Below are 14340 nucleotides of genomic sequence, written 5' to 3' on the forward strand. Positions count from 1 at the left end.
TGTAACCAGGAAATTCATTATAGTTAAACAGGAAGTCTGTTTTGTTGAAGTTATCAGCTGTTCACTGATGGAGATTTGAGTGTAAAACTGTTCATGACACCTGCAGTCCTAAAGATATCATGGGGATTGTCGTTCTAAACCATCGCAGCAAAACTTTGTTTTAACTGAGTTTTTTTTCTATTGTTGTTGAATGCCTTTTGTTAATAGTGTTTATGAGGTAAAGGAGTAGATCTGGAGAGTCCTCAGACATAGAGTGTTTTGGTAAACTGGGATGTATGGATGCTGTCACCCCCCACTCTCACTCACTCAGGTTTGTTGATGGTGGAGTTGCTGCTGCTTTATGTCCCAGGGCTCCCTCATGTCTGTCTGTGTTACCTCCTGGCTCTCCCCTTTTAGTTAAGCTGTCATAGTTAGTGCAGTTGGAGTCCCTGCTTGCACCCAGCACACAATATACACTGTTCTTAACCATTACAGATTAAAATTATGTTTAATTATTACATTATATTATATGCCATTTAGCAGACAATCTCATCCAGAGCAATGTACAAGAAGTGCAAAAGTCAGGTACATAAAGTGCTGAACTTATAGACACGATACGCTTCTATACATGAATCTAGACTGATATGCAGTTACACAGTGGGTGGGGAAGCAGGGGAGAGGTGCAGCCTGAAGAGGTGGGTTTTCTGTCTGCACTTGAAGGTGGTCAGGGAGTTGGCAGGTCTGACCTCAATGGGAAGGTCATTCCACCAACATGGAGCCAGGCCAGACAGCAGTCTTGAGCAGGTGGGACAGGAGTGGAGAGGGGGAGGGGCAAGGTGACCAGTAGTATCAGAATAATCTGAGTTCCCCAAATCAAATCACTGAACAGTGAATAATGTCAGTTTGATATGATAGACCTAATGTTAAAAGCTTAATGATGTGTTCCTAGGGCGGCACAGTGGTGTAGTGGTTAGCGCTGTCGCCTCACAGCAAGAAGGTCCTGGGTTCGAGCCCCGGGGTCGGCGAGGGCCTTTCTGTGCGGAGTTTGCATGTTCTCCCCGTGTCTGCGTGGGTTTCCTCCGGGTGCTCCGGTTTCCCCCACAGTCCAAAGACATGCAGGTTAGGTTAACTGGTGACTCTAAATTGACCGTGAATGTGAGTGTGAATGGTTGTCTGTGTCTATGTGTCAGCCCTGTGATGACCTGGCGACTTGTCCAGGGTGTACTCCGCCTTTCGCCCATAGTCAGCTGGGATAGGCTCCAGCTTGCCTGCGACCCTGTAGAAGGATAAAGCGGCTAGAGATAATGAGATGAGATGTGTTCCTATTAACACAATTAGGATTTTTTACTTTATAGTATATTTATATAATCACCTGGGTTCCCTTTTGAATCTGGTTCCTCTCAAGGTTCCTCCACATGTTGTCTTGGAGTTTTTCCTTCTGTCAGCACCTTTGGCTTGCTCGTGAGGTATCAGTTCAAACATGGAACTGAAATTTTCTATTCAGATTTCTGTAAAGTTCCTTAGTGACAATGTCCATTGTTAAAATGCAATATAAATAAATGGAATTGAACAGAATCATAGAGGCATTATAGAGAGATTATAGAGGCATCATAGAGCCACTATAGAGTTATCACCAAGGTGTCATAGAGGCATTACATAGCAGCAGCATTAAATGGCATTATGAACTGTTTTAGCACTGCCTGCTTAAGGAATCTGCATAATACCCCCCCCCCCCCCCCCCGTATTTGTGTTTCTTTTTAATTTGTGTGTGTGTGTGTGTGTGTGTGTGTGCGCGCATGCGCGCATGCGCTCATGTAATTTGTGACCCTGTTTTCCATCATCATGCTGTAATTATGTACAGTTCCGCTCTAAGATCCAATAACCTGCTTGATAATGAGCTGAAATAACCAAGTTTAACAAAGCCATCATCGTTAACATAGCCAACAGTCTCTCTCTCTCTCTCTCTCTCTCTCTCTCTCTCACACACACACACACACACACACACACACACACACACACACACTTTATTGTGTGACTTTATTGGGCCATTTGTTTAAATTATAGATGTTGTTTAGGTGCAACTCATTTTACTGTTCGGACTTTAGATCTGCAGCATTGCTGAGGCGTGTGACACATCCTGAGGCTATTAGAATTGTGTGTGTGTGTGCATAAACTAAATGGCAGGAGGTGTTTAATATTCGTGTCTGAGCTGTAGAACATTTAGTTTATCTGTGTTTGATCAGATGGACTGTTTTCAGGTTCACAGCCATTTAGTGTGTGTGTGTGTGTGTGTGTATTTTCCTTGCTGAATATCATTACCACACAGATAACAGTGACATTGTTTACTGTCACTGTTGGAGAAACAGAAAGTGAAATGTTGTAAAAATCATCATCAGTGTATTGTACAGAGTTTACCTTCATCACTGCTCTTACGTTTATAAAAGCACAGCATGGGTTCCTTTTACAAACAGCTCATTAACTCATGATCTCACACTCACACATTCATAACTATTCATATGGCTCCAGTTATAAACAAAGAGGAGAGAGACTATACCATAACTTCAGACTGAAGCTGTATTCAGTGGAGTTACACATTTGGGGCAGAGTTTGTCGAAAAAACTCGATTCTGATTTTGAACTAAAGTGTGTTTTGCTTGTGTGATTTTGGCTCGAGTGAGGTGCAGTGTTCAGTCCAATGCCACTGTCTGAAAGCTTGATGTAACTACAGTATGTCTTGCTGAAATGTATGCTTTAGTTATGAATACACTCAAAAAGTCAAGTTTATTTGTATTGCGCTTTTAACAACAGACATTGTCACAAAGCAGCTTTACAGAAAATTAAAGACTTTAAATATGAGCTAATTTGATCTCTAATTTATCCCCAATGATCAAGCCTGTGGCGATGGTGGCAAAGAAAAACTCCCTCAAATGACATGAGGAAGAAACCTCGAGAGGAACCAGAGTTAAAAGGGAACCCATCCTCATCTGGGTGATAACAGATAGCATGATTATAAATAACTCACTTCTATAACTGTGTCCTATAGAGTCACAAAGTACAACTGTGGAACCAGGAAATTCATTATAGTTTAACAGGAAGTCTGTTTTGCTGAAGTTATAAACTGTTTATTGATGGAAACTTGAGTGCAAAACTGTTCATGACAACTGCAGCCCTAAAATTAGCAAGTTAACTGAAGTTGTCAGATATACTGTAAATGTATTACTGTAAGTGTCCACAGCATCTTCCAAATGTGACTTTCAACTGTCCATATGGGGCCATCCTCCACAGGAGCAATGCGATGAGACTCCAGCCAGACGTAGGACATCAGGATGGATCAGGCAGGTCTGAGGAGCAGAAGAGGTTCAGCACCTCAAACTCAGGATTGACATGCAACTCAGAGGGACAGACAAGGGGAAGGGGTGGGGGAGGGGAGAAAGAGAGAGAGAGAGAGAGAGCGAGAAAACACAGGTTGTTAGGTATGCCCAATGTCACTTGATGAGTAGGAAATGTGTACATTGTGTGCTGGGTGCAAGCAGGGACTCCGGGAGCACTAATTATGACAGCATAACTAAAAGGGAGAGCCAGAAGGTAACACAGGGATGAAGGCACCCCAGGACAAAAGCAGCAGCCACTACACCGTCAACAAACCCGAGTGAGCGAATGAGAGTGGGGGGGGGAGACAGAATCCATACATCCCAGTTTACCAAACACTCTCTGCCTGAGGACCCTCCAGATCTACTCCTTTACCTTATAAACACGATTAACAAAAGGCTTGACTAAACCGATATGTTTTCAGCCTAGATTTAAATGCTGAGCCTGTGTCTGATTCCCGAACATTACTTGGAAGGCTGTTCCATAACTGTGAGGCTTTTCAAGAAAAGGCTCCGCCCCCTGATGTAGCTGTGGCAGCGGGGGCATGGTCAAGCGCCGGTCTGCGACAGGAGGGCGGAGTCAGGGAAGGTAAGTGGCAGAATCACTACACCTGACGGCAATTAACCTGTGTTTGTGTGTGTCTTCCCAGTGACCGCGCCCTATTTAAGGAGGAAGAGTGAGAGCAGAGGGGCTCTTCCTGGAACCAGACGCCGAGTGTGTGTGTGTCTGTACACTTTAAACCCTAGTTGTTAGACTGAAAAGTGTGACAATAAAAACAGTGTATCAACCTGATCTCTGTCCTGCCATCCTCTGTGCTCCACTCATACCTGTCGAACTGCTACAGTGGTGCCTAAACCCGGGAAAAGTGGAGCACCAGCCGATCAGCCCCATGGAGTCCTCCCCGTTCGCCGACCTGGTCCACGCCCTCGCCACGGCCCAGCAAAGCCAGCACCAGGTGCTCATCACCCTCTGAAAGGAACAAGAGCGATGCTTCGAGGCCCTGGTGCTGGCCCAGCAAGAAGACCGAGAGGCGTTCCGGCACCTCCTCGCGTCGGCGGGGTCCACCAGCGCTCCTACCGCGGGCCCGTCTCCCCTCACCATCACCAAGATGGGCCCGCAGGACGACCCTGAGGCGTTCATCATGCTCTTCGAGCAAGTCACAGAAGCCTCGGGGTGGCCGATGGAGCAGCGCGCGGCGCGCCTCCTCCCCCTGCTAACGGGAGAGGCACAGCTGGCCGCGCTACAGCTCCCCGCCGACTGCTGGCTGGCCTACGTGGACCTCCGCCGGGCCATCCTACAGCGCGTGGGGCGCACCCCAGAACAGCAGCGCCGGCGCTTCCGCGCATTGCGCTTGGAGGAAGTCGGCCAGCCATTCGCATTTGGCCAGCAGCTCCGGGATGCCTGCTGGCGGTGGTTGAGGGCCGACAACCATGACGCCGAGGGAATCATCGACCAGGTGGTGCTGGAACAATTCATCGCTCACTTGCCAGCGGGAACCGCGGAGTGGGTCCAGTGCCACCGCCTGGCGTTGCTGGATCAGGCAGTCGAGCTGGAGGAGGACCATTTGGCAGCATCTTCTCTTCTCTCCTCTTCTCTCTCTCTCTCTCCCCCTCCTCCTGTGTCCCGTCCTCGCCCCATTCCCCCACCACGGAGGCGGGGGCCAGCACCACCCCAGCCGGCCCGCCGCACCCGCGTTGCCCTCCCGTTTCTCCCTTCTGTGTCTGTCTCTCCCCCCCTCAGGTGAGTGAGCCCCAGAACACTGGTGCAGAGGGAAAGCCCGGGCCGGTTTGCTGGAGCTGCGGGGAGCCGGGCCACTGGCAACAGCAGTGCACGGCGATGGAAGTGGGCATGGTGGTTCGGATCCCTGATGCGCCAGAGGCTACCCTTGATCGGGCCAGAGCATATCGCATACCTGTGAGTATCCAAGGGGATACATATCAGGCGTTGGTGGATTCTGGCTGTAATCAGACCTCAATTCACCAAAGCCTGGTACAAAACAAGGCATTTGGGGGAGCACAGGGGGTGAAAGTGTTGTGTGTGCACAGGGACGTTCACAGCTACCCTTTGCTGTCGGTCCACATTTATTTCAGAGCGGAAAAAGTTATAGTGAAAGCGGCGGTTAACCCTCGCCTTACCCACTCTTTAATTTTGGGGACTGATTGGCCGGGATTTCGGGATTTAATGACGCACTTAGTCAAGAGTGGGTCCTGCCATTTAACAGGGAGAGGTCCCGGGGTTGCTTTGGCGGGAGTAGCTGTCACAGAGCCGTCTACGTCATCTCCGCGTCAGAGTGAGGAGCCGCCGGCCCCTCATCTCTCTCTTGGGGAATCCCTCGCAGATTTCCCATTAGAGCAATCGTGAGACAAGACTCTGTGACATGCGTTTGACCAAGTGAGAGTAATCGATGGTCAAACGCTCCAGCCAAACGCCACCCCGCCCTTCCCTCACTTCACGATTATGAAGGATAGGTTATACCGAGTGACGCAGGACACTCAAACTAAAGAGCGAGTCACGCAGCTTTTGATTCCGAAAAGCCTGGAATATCAATTCCCGGCGGCTCACTTTAATCCCATGGCTGGACACTTAGGGCAGGATAAGACACTAGCCCGAATAATGGCCCGATTCTATTGGCCGGGGATTCACGGCGATGTTCGTTGGTGGTGTACGGCATGCCACGAATGCCACTTAGTAAATCCAGCGGCCATTCCAAAAACGCCATTGCGCCCTCATCCATTGATCGAGACCCCGTTTGAGAGAATTGGGATGAATCTCGTCGGGCCATTAGATTGGTCAGCACGGGGGTACCACTTTATATTAGTTCTGGTGGACTATGCAACGCGATACCCGGAAGCAGTGCCTCTGCGCAATATCTCAGCATGCAGTATTGCAGAGGCACTCTTCTGTGTCATCTCCCGAGTCGGAATCCCGAAAGAGATTCTGACTGATCAAGGCACTACGTTTATGTCACGGGCACTGCGCGAACTGTATGGGTTATTGGGGATTAAGCCGATCCACACCAGTGTGTATCACCCACAAATGGACGGTTTAGTGGAACGGTTCAATCGCACACTCAAAAATATCATTAAAAAATTCATAAGTGAGGACGCACATAATTGGGATGAGTGGTTCGAGCCCTTGTTGTTCTCAGTGCGAGAGGTTCCCCAAGCCTCCATGGGGTTCTCCCCATTCTAATTATTATATGGGCGTAAGCCGAGCGGCATCCTAAACATGCTGCGGGAAAATTGGGAGGAGGGACCTTCACAAAGCAAGAACAAAATTCAATACATTATGGACCTGCGCGCAAAACTCCACACGCTCACCCACCTAACCCAGGAGAATTTGCGGCAGGCCCAGGAACAGCAAGCCCATCTGTACAACAAGGGTACACGCCTTAGGGAGTTCACACAGGGAGATAAAGTACTCGTACTGTTGCCCACATCGAGCTCCAAATTGATCCCCAAGTGGCAAGGACCCTTTGAGGTCACACGGCGAATCAGGGACGTCGACTACGAGGTGAGGCGAACAGACAGGGGCAGGGTGCTACAAATTTACCAGCTCAATCTGCTTAAACTCTGGAAGGAGGAGGTCCCCGTGGCGTTGGTGTCGGTGGTTCCGGAGAAGGCAGAGCTGGGGCAGGAGGTTCAAAAAGGGGCATTGACATCACGTACCCCTCCGGTCCCCTGTGGAGACCACATCTCCCCGACCCAGCTCACGGAGGTCGCCCAGTTGCAGACCGAGTTTTCGGATGTGTTCTCGCCCCTGCCTGGTCGCACTAACCTCATAGAGCGCCACATAGAGACGCCCCTGGGGGTAGTAGTGCGTAGCCGCCCTTACAGACTACCCGAACACAAAAAAAAGGTGGTTCGGGAAGAACTTGAGACCATGCTAGAAATGGGCATCGTCGAGGAGTCCCACAGTGACTGGAGCAGCCCGGTGGTCTTGGTACCCAAGGCCGACGGGTCGGTCCGGTTCTGTGTGGACTACAGAAAAGTCAATGCGGTGTCTAAATTCGATGCGTACCCAATGCCTCGTATTGATGAGTTGCTCGATCGACTTGGCACTGCTTGCTTTTATTCGACACTGGATTTGACGAAGGGATATTGGCAGATCCCCTTGACTCCCCTATCCCGAGAAAAAACAGCCTTTTCCACACCGTTTGGTTTACACCAATTTGTCACCCTTCCGTTTGGGCTGTTTGGGGTGCCCGCTACGTTTCAGCGGCTGATGGACAGAGTCCTCCGCCCCCACGCCACTTATGCGGGCGCTTATCTAGACGATATCATCATCTATAGTAATGACTGGCCGAGGCACCTTGAACATCTGAGGGTCGTCCTTAAGTCGCTGAGGCGAGCGGGGCTCACAGCCAGCCCAAAGAAGTGTGCGATTGGGCGGGTGGAAGTACAGTATCTGGGCTTCCACTTGGGCAATGGGCAGGTGCATCCCCAAATTAATAAGACGGCAGCGATTGCGGCCTGCCCGAGGCCCAAGACCAAAAAGGGGGTGAGACAGTTCCTGGGGCTGGCTGGCTATTACCGTAGGTTTGTACCTAATTATTCGGATGTCACCAGCCCGCTGACTGGCCTCACTAAAAAGGGGGCCCCAGATCTGGTCCAGTGGATGGAGCAATGCCAGCGGGCTTTTTCCGAGGTAAAGGCTGCACTGTGTGGGGGGCCACTTTTACACTCCCCTGACTTTTCTCTCCCCTTTGTGTTGCAGACCGATGCGTCGGACAGAGGGCTGGGGGCAGGTTTGTCCCAGGAGGGGGAGGGGGAGGACCGCCCCATCCTCTACATCAGTAGGAAGCTGTCAGTGTGTGAGGGGCGCTACAGCACCATTGAAAAGGAGTGTCTGGCGATCAAGTGGGCAGTCCTCGCCCTCCGTTACTACCTGCTGGGGCGCCCTTTCACCCTCTGTTCGGACCACGCGCCCCTCCAGTGGCTCCACCGCATGAAAGATGTCAACGCGCGGATCACCCGTTGGTATCTGGCACTCCAACCCTTCAATTTTAAGGTGGTCCACAGGCCGGGGGCGCAGATGGTCATGGCGGACTTCCTCTCCTGTCAAGGGGGGGGGAGTTGGCTGCGGGCCGGATGGCCGCCCGGCCTGAGTTGGGCGGTGGGGGTATGTGGCAGCGGGGGCATGGTCAAGCGCCAATCTGCGACAGGACAGCGGAGTCAGGGAAGGTAAGTGGCAGAATCACTACACCTGATGGCAATTAACCTGTGTTTGTGTGTGTCTTCCCAGTGACTGCGCCCAATTTAAGGAGGGAGAGCGAGAGCAGAGGGGCTCTTCCCGGAACCAGACGCCGAGTGTGTGTGTGTGTGTGTCTGTACACTTTAAACCATAGTTGTTAGACTGAAAAGTGTGACAATAAAAACAGTGTATCAACCTGATCTCTGTCCTGCCGTCCTCTGTGCTCCACTCATACCTGTCGAACTGCTAAAGTAGCCTTCACTATATGAGATACCAGCAGGTAGCCTGCACCTTTTGATTTAAGTAGGAGTGGCGGGTCATAAAGGACCAGAAGTTCTCTCAGGTACTGTGGTGTGAGACCATTCAGTGCTTTAAAGGTCAATAGTAGTATTTTATAAATAATACAAAGACACTAAGGGATGTCATTATTGGACAAAATTAAAGACATAAATAACATGATTTGTTAATTAATAACATCACTTTAAAGTCCATCAGAGGAGATGTGTCTTAATAAAAGAAATTTTTTATGGATAAAATGATGAATAAATATAAAGTTTCTGAGTATCTCATGACTTCATTAAGTTGTGAGCATGAGTAACTGTCAAAGCATTACAACCCCGATTCCAAAAGAGTTGGGACAAAGTACAAATTGTAAATAAAAATGGAATACAATGATGTGGAAGTTTCAAAATTCCATATTTTATTCAGAATAGAACATAGATGACATATCAAATGTTTAAACTGAGAAAATGTATCATTTAAAGAGAAAAATTAGGTGATTTTAAATTTCATGACAGCAACACATCTCAAAAAAGTTGGGACAAGGCCATGTTTCCCACTGTGAGACATCCCCTTTTCTCTTTACAACAGTCTGTAAACGTCTGGGGACTGAGGAGACAAGTTGCTCAAGTTTAGGGATAGGAATGTTAACCCATTCTTGTCTAATGTAGGATTCTAGTTGCTCAACTGTCTTAGGTCTTTTTTGTCGTATCTTCCGTTTTATGATGCGCCAAATGTTTTCTATGGGTGAGAGATCTGGACTGCAGGCTGGCCAGTTCATTACCCGGACCCTTCTTCTACGCAGCCATGATGCTGTAATTGATGCAGTATGTGGTTTGGCATTGTCATGTTGGAAAATGCAAGGTCTTCCCTGAAAGAGACGTCATCTGGATGGGAGCATATGTTGCTCTATTGATTGATTGAGGAACTTTATTAATCCCCAAGGGGGAAATTGAACGCCACCTGACCATACATACAACACATAACAGTAAGACAGGACAACCACATCATAAATAAAAGGAGAAATATAAATAGATAAAAATATAAAAAATAAAAAAAATAAAAACAGTTCATCATAAAACTCCCAAAGAATCACAGCAATTTTCTAAAACTGCCAGGTCTCTAGAACCTGGATATACCTTTCAGCATTGATGGTGTCTTTCCAGATGTGTAAGCTGCCCATGCCACACGCACTAATGCAACCCCATACCATCAGAGATGCAGGCTTCTGAACTGAGCGCTGATAACAACTTGGGTCGTCCTTCTCCTCTTTAGTCCGAATGACACGGCGTCCCTGATTTCCATAAAGAACTTCAAATTTTGATTCGTCTGACCACAGAACAGTTTTCCACTTTGCCACAGTCCATTTTAAATGAGCCTTGGCCCAGAGAAGACGTCTGTGCTTCTGGATCATGTTTAGATATGGCTTCTTCTTTGAACTATAGAGTTTTAGCTGGCAACGGCGGATGGCACGGTGAATTGTGTTCACAGATAATGTTCTCGGGAAATATTCCTGAGCCCATTTTGTGATTTCCAATACAGAAGCATGCCTGTATGTGATGCAGTGCCATCTAAGGGCCCGAAGATCACGGGCACCAAGTATGGTTTTCCGGCCTTGACCCTTACGCACAGAGATTCTTCTAGATTCTCTGAATCTTTTGATGATATCATACACTGTAGATGATGATATGTTCAAACTCTTTGCAATTTTACACTGTCAAACTCCTTTCTGATATTGCTCCACTATTTGTCGGTGCAGAATTAGGGGGATTGGTGATCCTCTTCCCATCTTTACTTCTGAGAGCTGCTGCCACTCCAAGATGCTCTTTTTATACCCAGTCATGTTAATGACCTATTGACAATTGACCTAATGAGTTGCAATTTGGTCCTCCAGCTGTTCCTTTTTTGTACCTTTAACTTTTCCAGCCTCTTATTGCCCCTGTCCCAACTTTTTTGAGATGTGTTGCTGTCATGAAATTTCAAATGAGCCAATATTTGGCATGAAATTTCAAAATGTCTCACTTTCGACATTTGATATGTTGTCTATGTTCTATTGTGAATACAATATCAGTTTTTGAGATTTGTAAATTATTGCATTCCGTTTTTATTTACAATTTGTACTTTGTCCCAACTTTTTTGGAATTGGGGTTGTAATATAATATAATATAATATAATATAATATAATATAATATAATATAATATAATATAATCAGGGGTTGGCATGTTACCCTTGTCTATTACATAACCAGGGTTCCAGCGGGGGGCTGGTCTTCTAGTAAACACAGGAGTTTGACTCCCCGCTCACATCTGTATTGCAGCCTCGCCAGATGGCAGTAGGTTTTTATGATGGTCTTTGGTATGACTTGACCACGAGTAGAACTCATGATCACCCAGTTGAGAGGCACATGAGCTAACCACTAAGCCAGCTCATGGTAATTACCAAGTACTTTGTGACAAATTAATAATCCACTTGCACATGTAGTCGATATTGATTAGCTGCGTACAGCATGCTGACTGACAACCCAGCTGTATATCACGCTAACTTGTAGCTAATAACTTGTGTGAAAAGTTTGAATAACAAACATCAAAGCATGAGATATTTAATTCCAACAGTTTGGAATGTTTACAGGACATTTGAATGCAGGTTATGTTTTGATTGAGAGTCAGGGTTGCCAGATTGAATTGGTTTAATCAGTGTTGTATTTTCCATTGGTTATTGTCATATACATTTTGGTTGAACTTGGTCTTGATGTTGGGAAGATGTGCAATGATGAAAATAAATTGGATAATTCCCCTCAAATGCATTAAAATATTGAATTGAATTGAAAATATTGAATCAGATATTTGTGTTAAAATGCAGGGAGTAAAAGTAAAAAGTTGTCAGAAAAATAAATACTCACATGAAGTACAGATACTTTCATGCTTTTAACCACAGACATTGTCGTAAAGCAGGTTTACAGAAATAACTTTATAAAAATAAAGAGTTAAACATATGAACTAATTTTATCCCGAATAAATTTATTTATGCCTCTGTATTTAAGTACACTGCAAAAAAAAAAAGACTGATTTTGAGAAGAAAATTACTTAATGATTGTGAAATTATCTTGTTGTGTGAACAGATAATTTTACTTGACAATACATCTTGGAAAAATTTAGTTATCATCTAGAACTGGTTTTCATAATCTTAGAGTTTGTGTCTTGTATTCTTTTAATAGGAAATATTAGATTGTTTCAACTATATTCAAGAAATTCTAACTTGTTAAGATATCATTTTTTGCAGTGTACAACAAGGAGAAGGAGTGAAAGGTGGGTTACTGGTGCCTTTAAACTAATTGCTTTGGGCAGATAGAGCCTGTTAGCCTGGCAGGGCAATCTATCTCGGGGAAAGAACCCTGAATCCAAACCTCCACTGCCTTGCAGCCATATCCACACATGGAAAAGGCTTGCATTCCACTACATCTTGCCGGTGTGTGTGTGTGTGTGGGGGGGGGGGGGGGGGGGGGGGGGGGCTTTGATGACTGGGCAACACTAGACCTCCATACACCCTGCCCAGACCTGGACCCTGGAGAGGTCACTCCAGTCTCATGATTGGTAAGAGCTCAATACGGAAGATTAGATTTAGATTAGATTAGATTAGATTAGATTAGATTAGATTAGATTAGATTAGACTAGACTAGACAGAACTTTATTGATCCCTTTCGGAGGGCTCCCTCAGGGAAATTATGATTCCAACAGCATCATTACTGATAAACAGAGAAATGAAATAGAGAAAACTTCTAGATAAATTAAAATAAATTAAGTATTTACATATACAAATATAAAAAGAATAAGATATGGGGAAGAGAGGAAGGGGGAAAGGTGGTGGGGGGTGGCAGTAGGAGAGATATTGCATTTTATATTGCACATTGTCTGGTATTGCTTATTGTTAGGCTAGGCTACTGCTCCTTCCCGTCCTCTGTCCTCCTGTTACCCCTCCCCCCCCCCCAGAGAGGAGTTGTACAGTCTGATGGCGTGAGGGACAAAGGAGTTTTTGAGTCTGTTCGTCCTGTACTTGGGAAGGAGCATTCTGTCACTGAGCAGGCTCCTCTGGTTGCTGATGACAGTGTGCAGAGGGTGACTGGCATCGTCCATGATGTTCAATAGTTTGTCCATAGACCTCTTCTCTGCCACTGTCACCAGAGAGTCCAGCTTCATGCCAACCACAGAGCTGGCCCGCCTGATCAGTTTGTCCAGCCTGGATGTGTCCTTCTTGGATGTGCTGCCCCCCCCAGCACTAAACAGTGTAAAACAGGACACTGGCAACCACAGACTGATAGAATATCCACAGGAGTTTCCTGCAGATGTTAAAGGACCGCAGCCTCCTAAGGAAGTATAGCCTGCTCTGTCCCTTCCTGTATAAGTGTTTGGTGTTGCAAGTCCAGTCTAGCTTGCTGTCCAGCCACAGCCCAAGGTACTTGTAGGAATCCACAGCCTCCACCTTGACTCCCTCAATCAGAACTGGTCATGACCTTGGTCTGGACCTCCCAAAGTCAATGACCAGCTCCTTGGTCTTCGAGGTGTTGAGCTGCAGATGGTTCCTGTTGCACCACACAGCAAAGTCCCTCACCAGGCTCCTATATGCCTCCTCTCTGTCGTCACTGATACACCCAACGATGGCTGTGTCATCGGCAAACTTCTGAATGTGACACAGCTCCGAGTTGTGGCAGAAGTCCACGGTGTACAGGGTGAAGAGAAGAGGGGCCAGCACCGTGCCCTGGGGTGCTCTGGTGCTGCTAATCACAGTGTCAGACGTGATGTCCTTCAACCTGATGTACTGCGGCCTGTCAGTGAGGTAGCTGGAGATACAGGTGACCAGGCAGGGGTCCACTCACATCCAAAGACAGCAGTATGGGTTATAAGTCCATGCTTGATTGGCGTAAGAGCTGGACTCTATAGGTTTTCTTCAATGGTGGGAGGGATGATCAAGTCCCATTGGTCAAATACTGCCCACCTCAAGCTGGACAGCCCCCAGCCAGTAAGGTGTCGATCCATTATGTTCTGCCTACTTCAGTTGCTGCCTGGAGCTTAGAACCTCTCGTTCAACAAGCAGATCATTAAACAATGCACTAGGCAAAAATTGAAAGAAAATGAAGACTCCAGCTCTTTGTATTGCAAGCTGGAATGTGTGCACAATGTGTACTGAACTGTCAGATGACCTCCACCAAATAGACGATGCCTGCAAGATCACAATGATCGACCCCGAGCTGTGCAGGCTGCATACTGACATTGCAGCCCTGAAAGAGACACAACTCCTAGACAATGGATCACTGAGGGAGAAAAACTATACCTTCTTCTGACAAGGAAAAAGTGCAGGGGGAACCAGGTGGTGTTGATTTTGCGATTAGAAACATCTTGCTCTGCCTGATTGAACACCCAGTGGGTGGCACTGAGAGAATCTTCATCCTATGCCTCATTACACAGGAGGGTGTCACACCAACACTAACAGCCACAACTGAAGTCAACGACCAGTTTTACGAACATC

This window comes from Neoarius graeffei, chromosome 6 (assembly GCF_027579695.1).
Source record: "Neoarius graeffei isolate fNeoGra1 chromosome 6, fNeoGra1.pri, whole genome shotgun sequence".
NCBI lineage: Eukaryota > Metazoa > Chordata > Actinopteri > Siluriformes > Ariidae > Neoarius > Neoarius graeffei.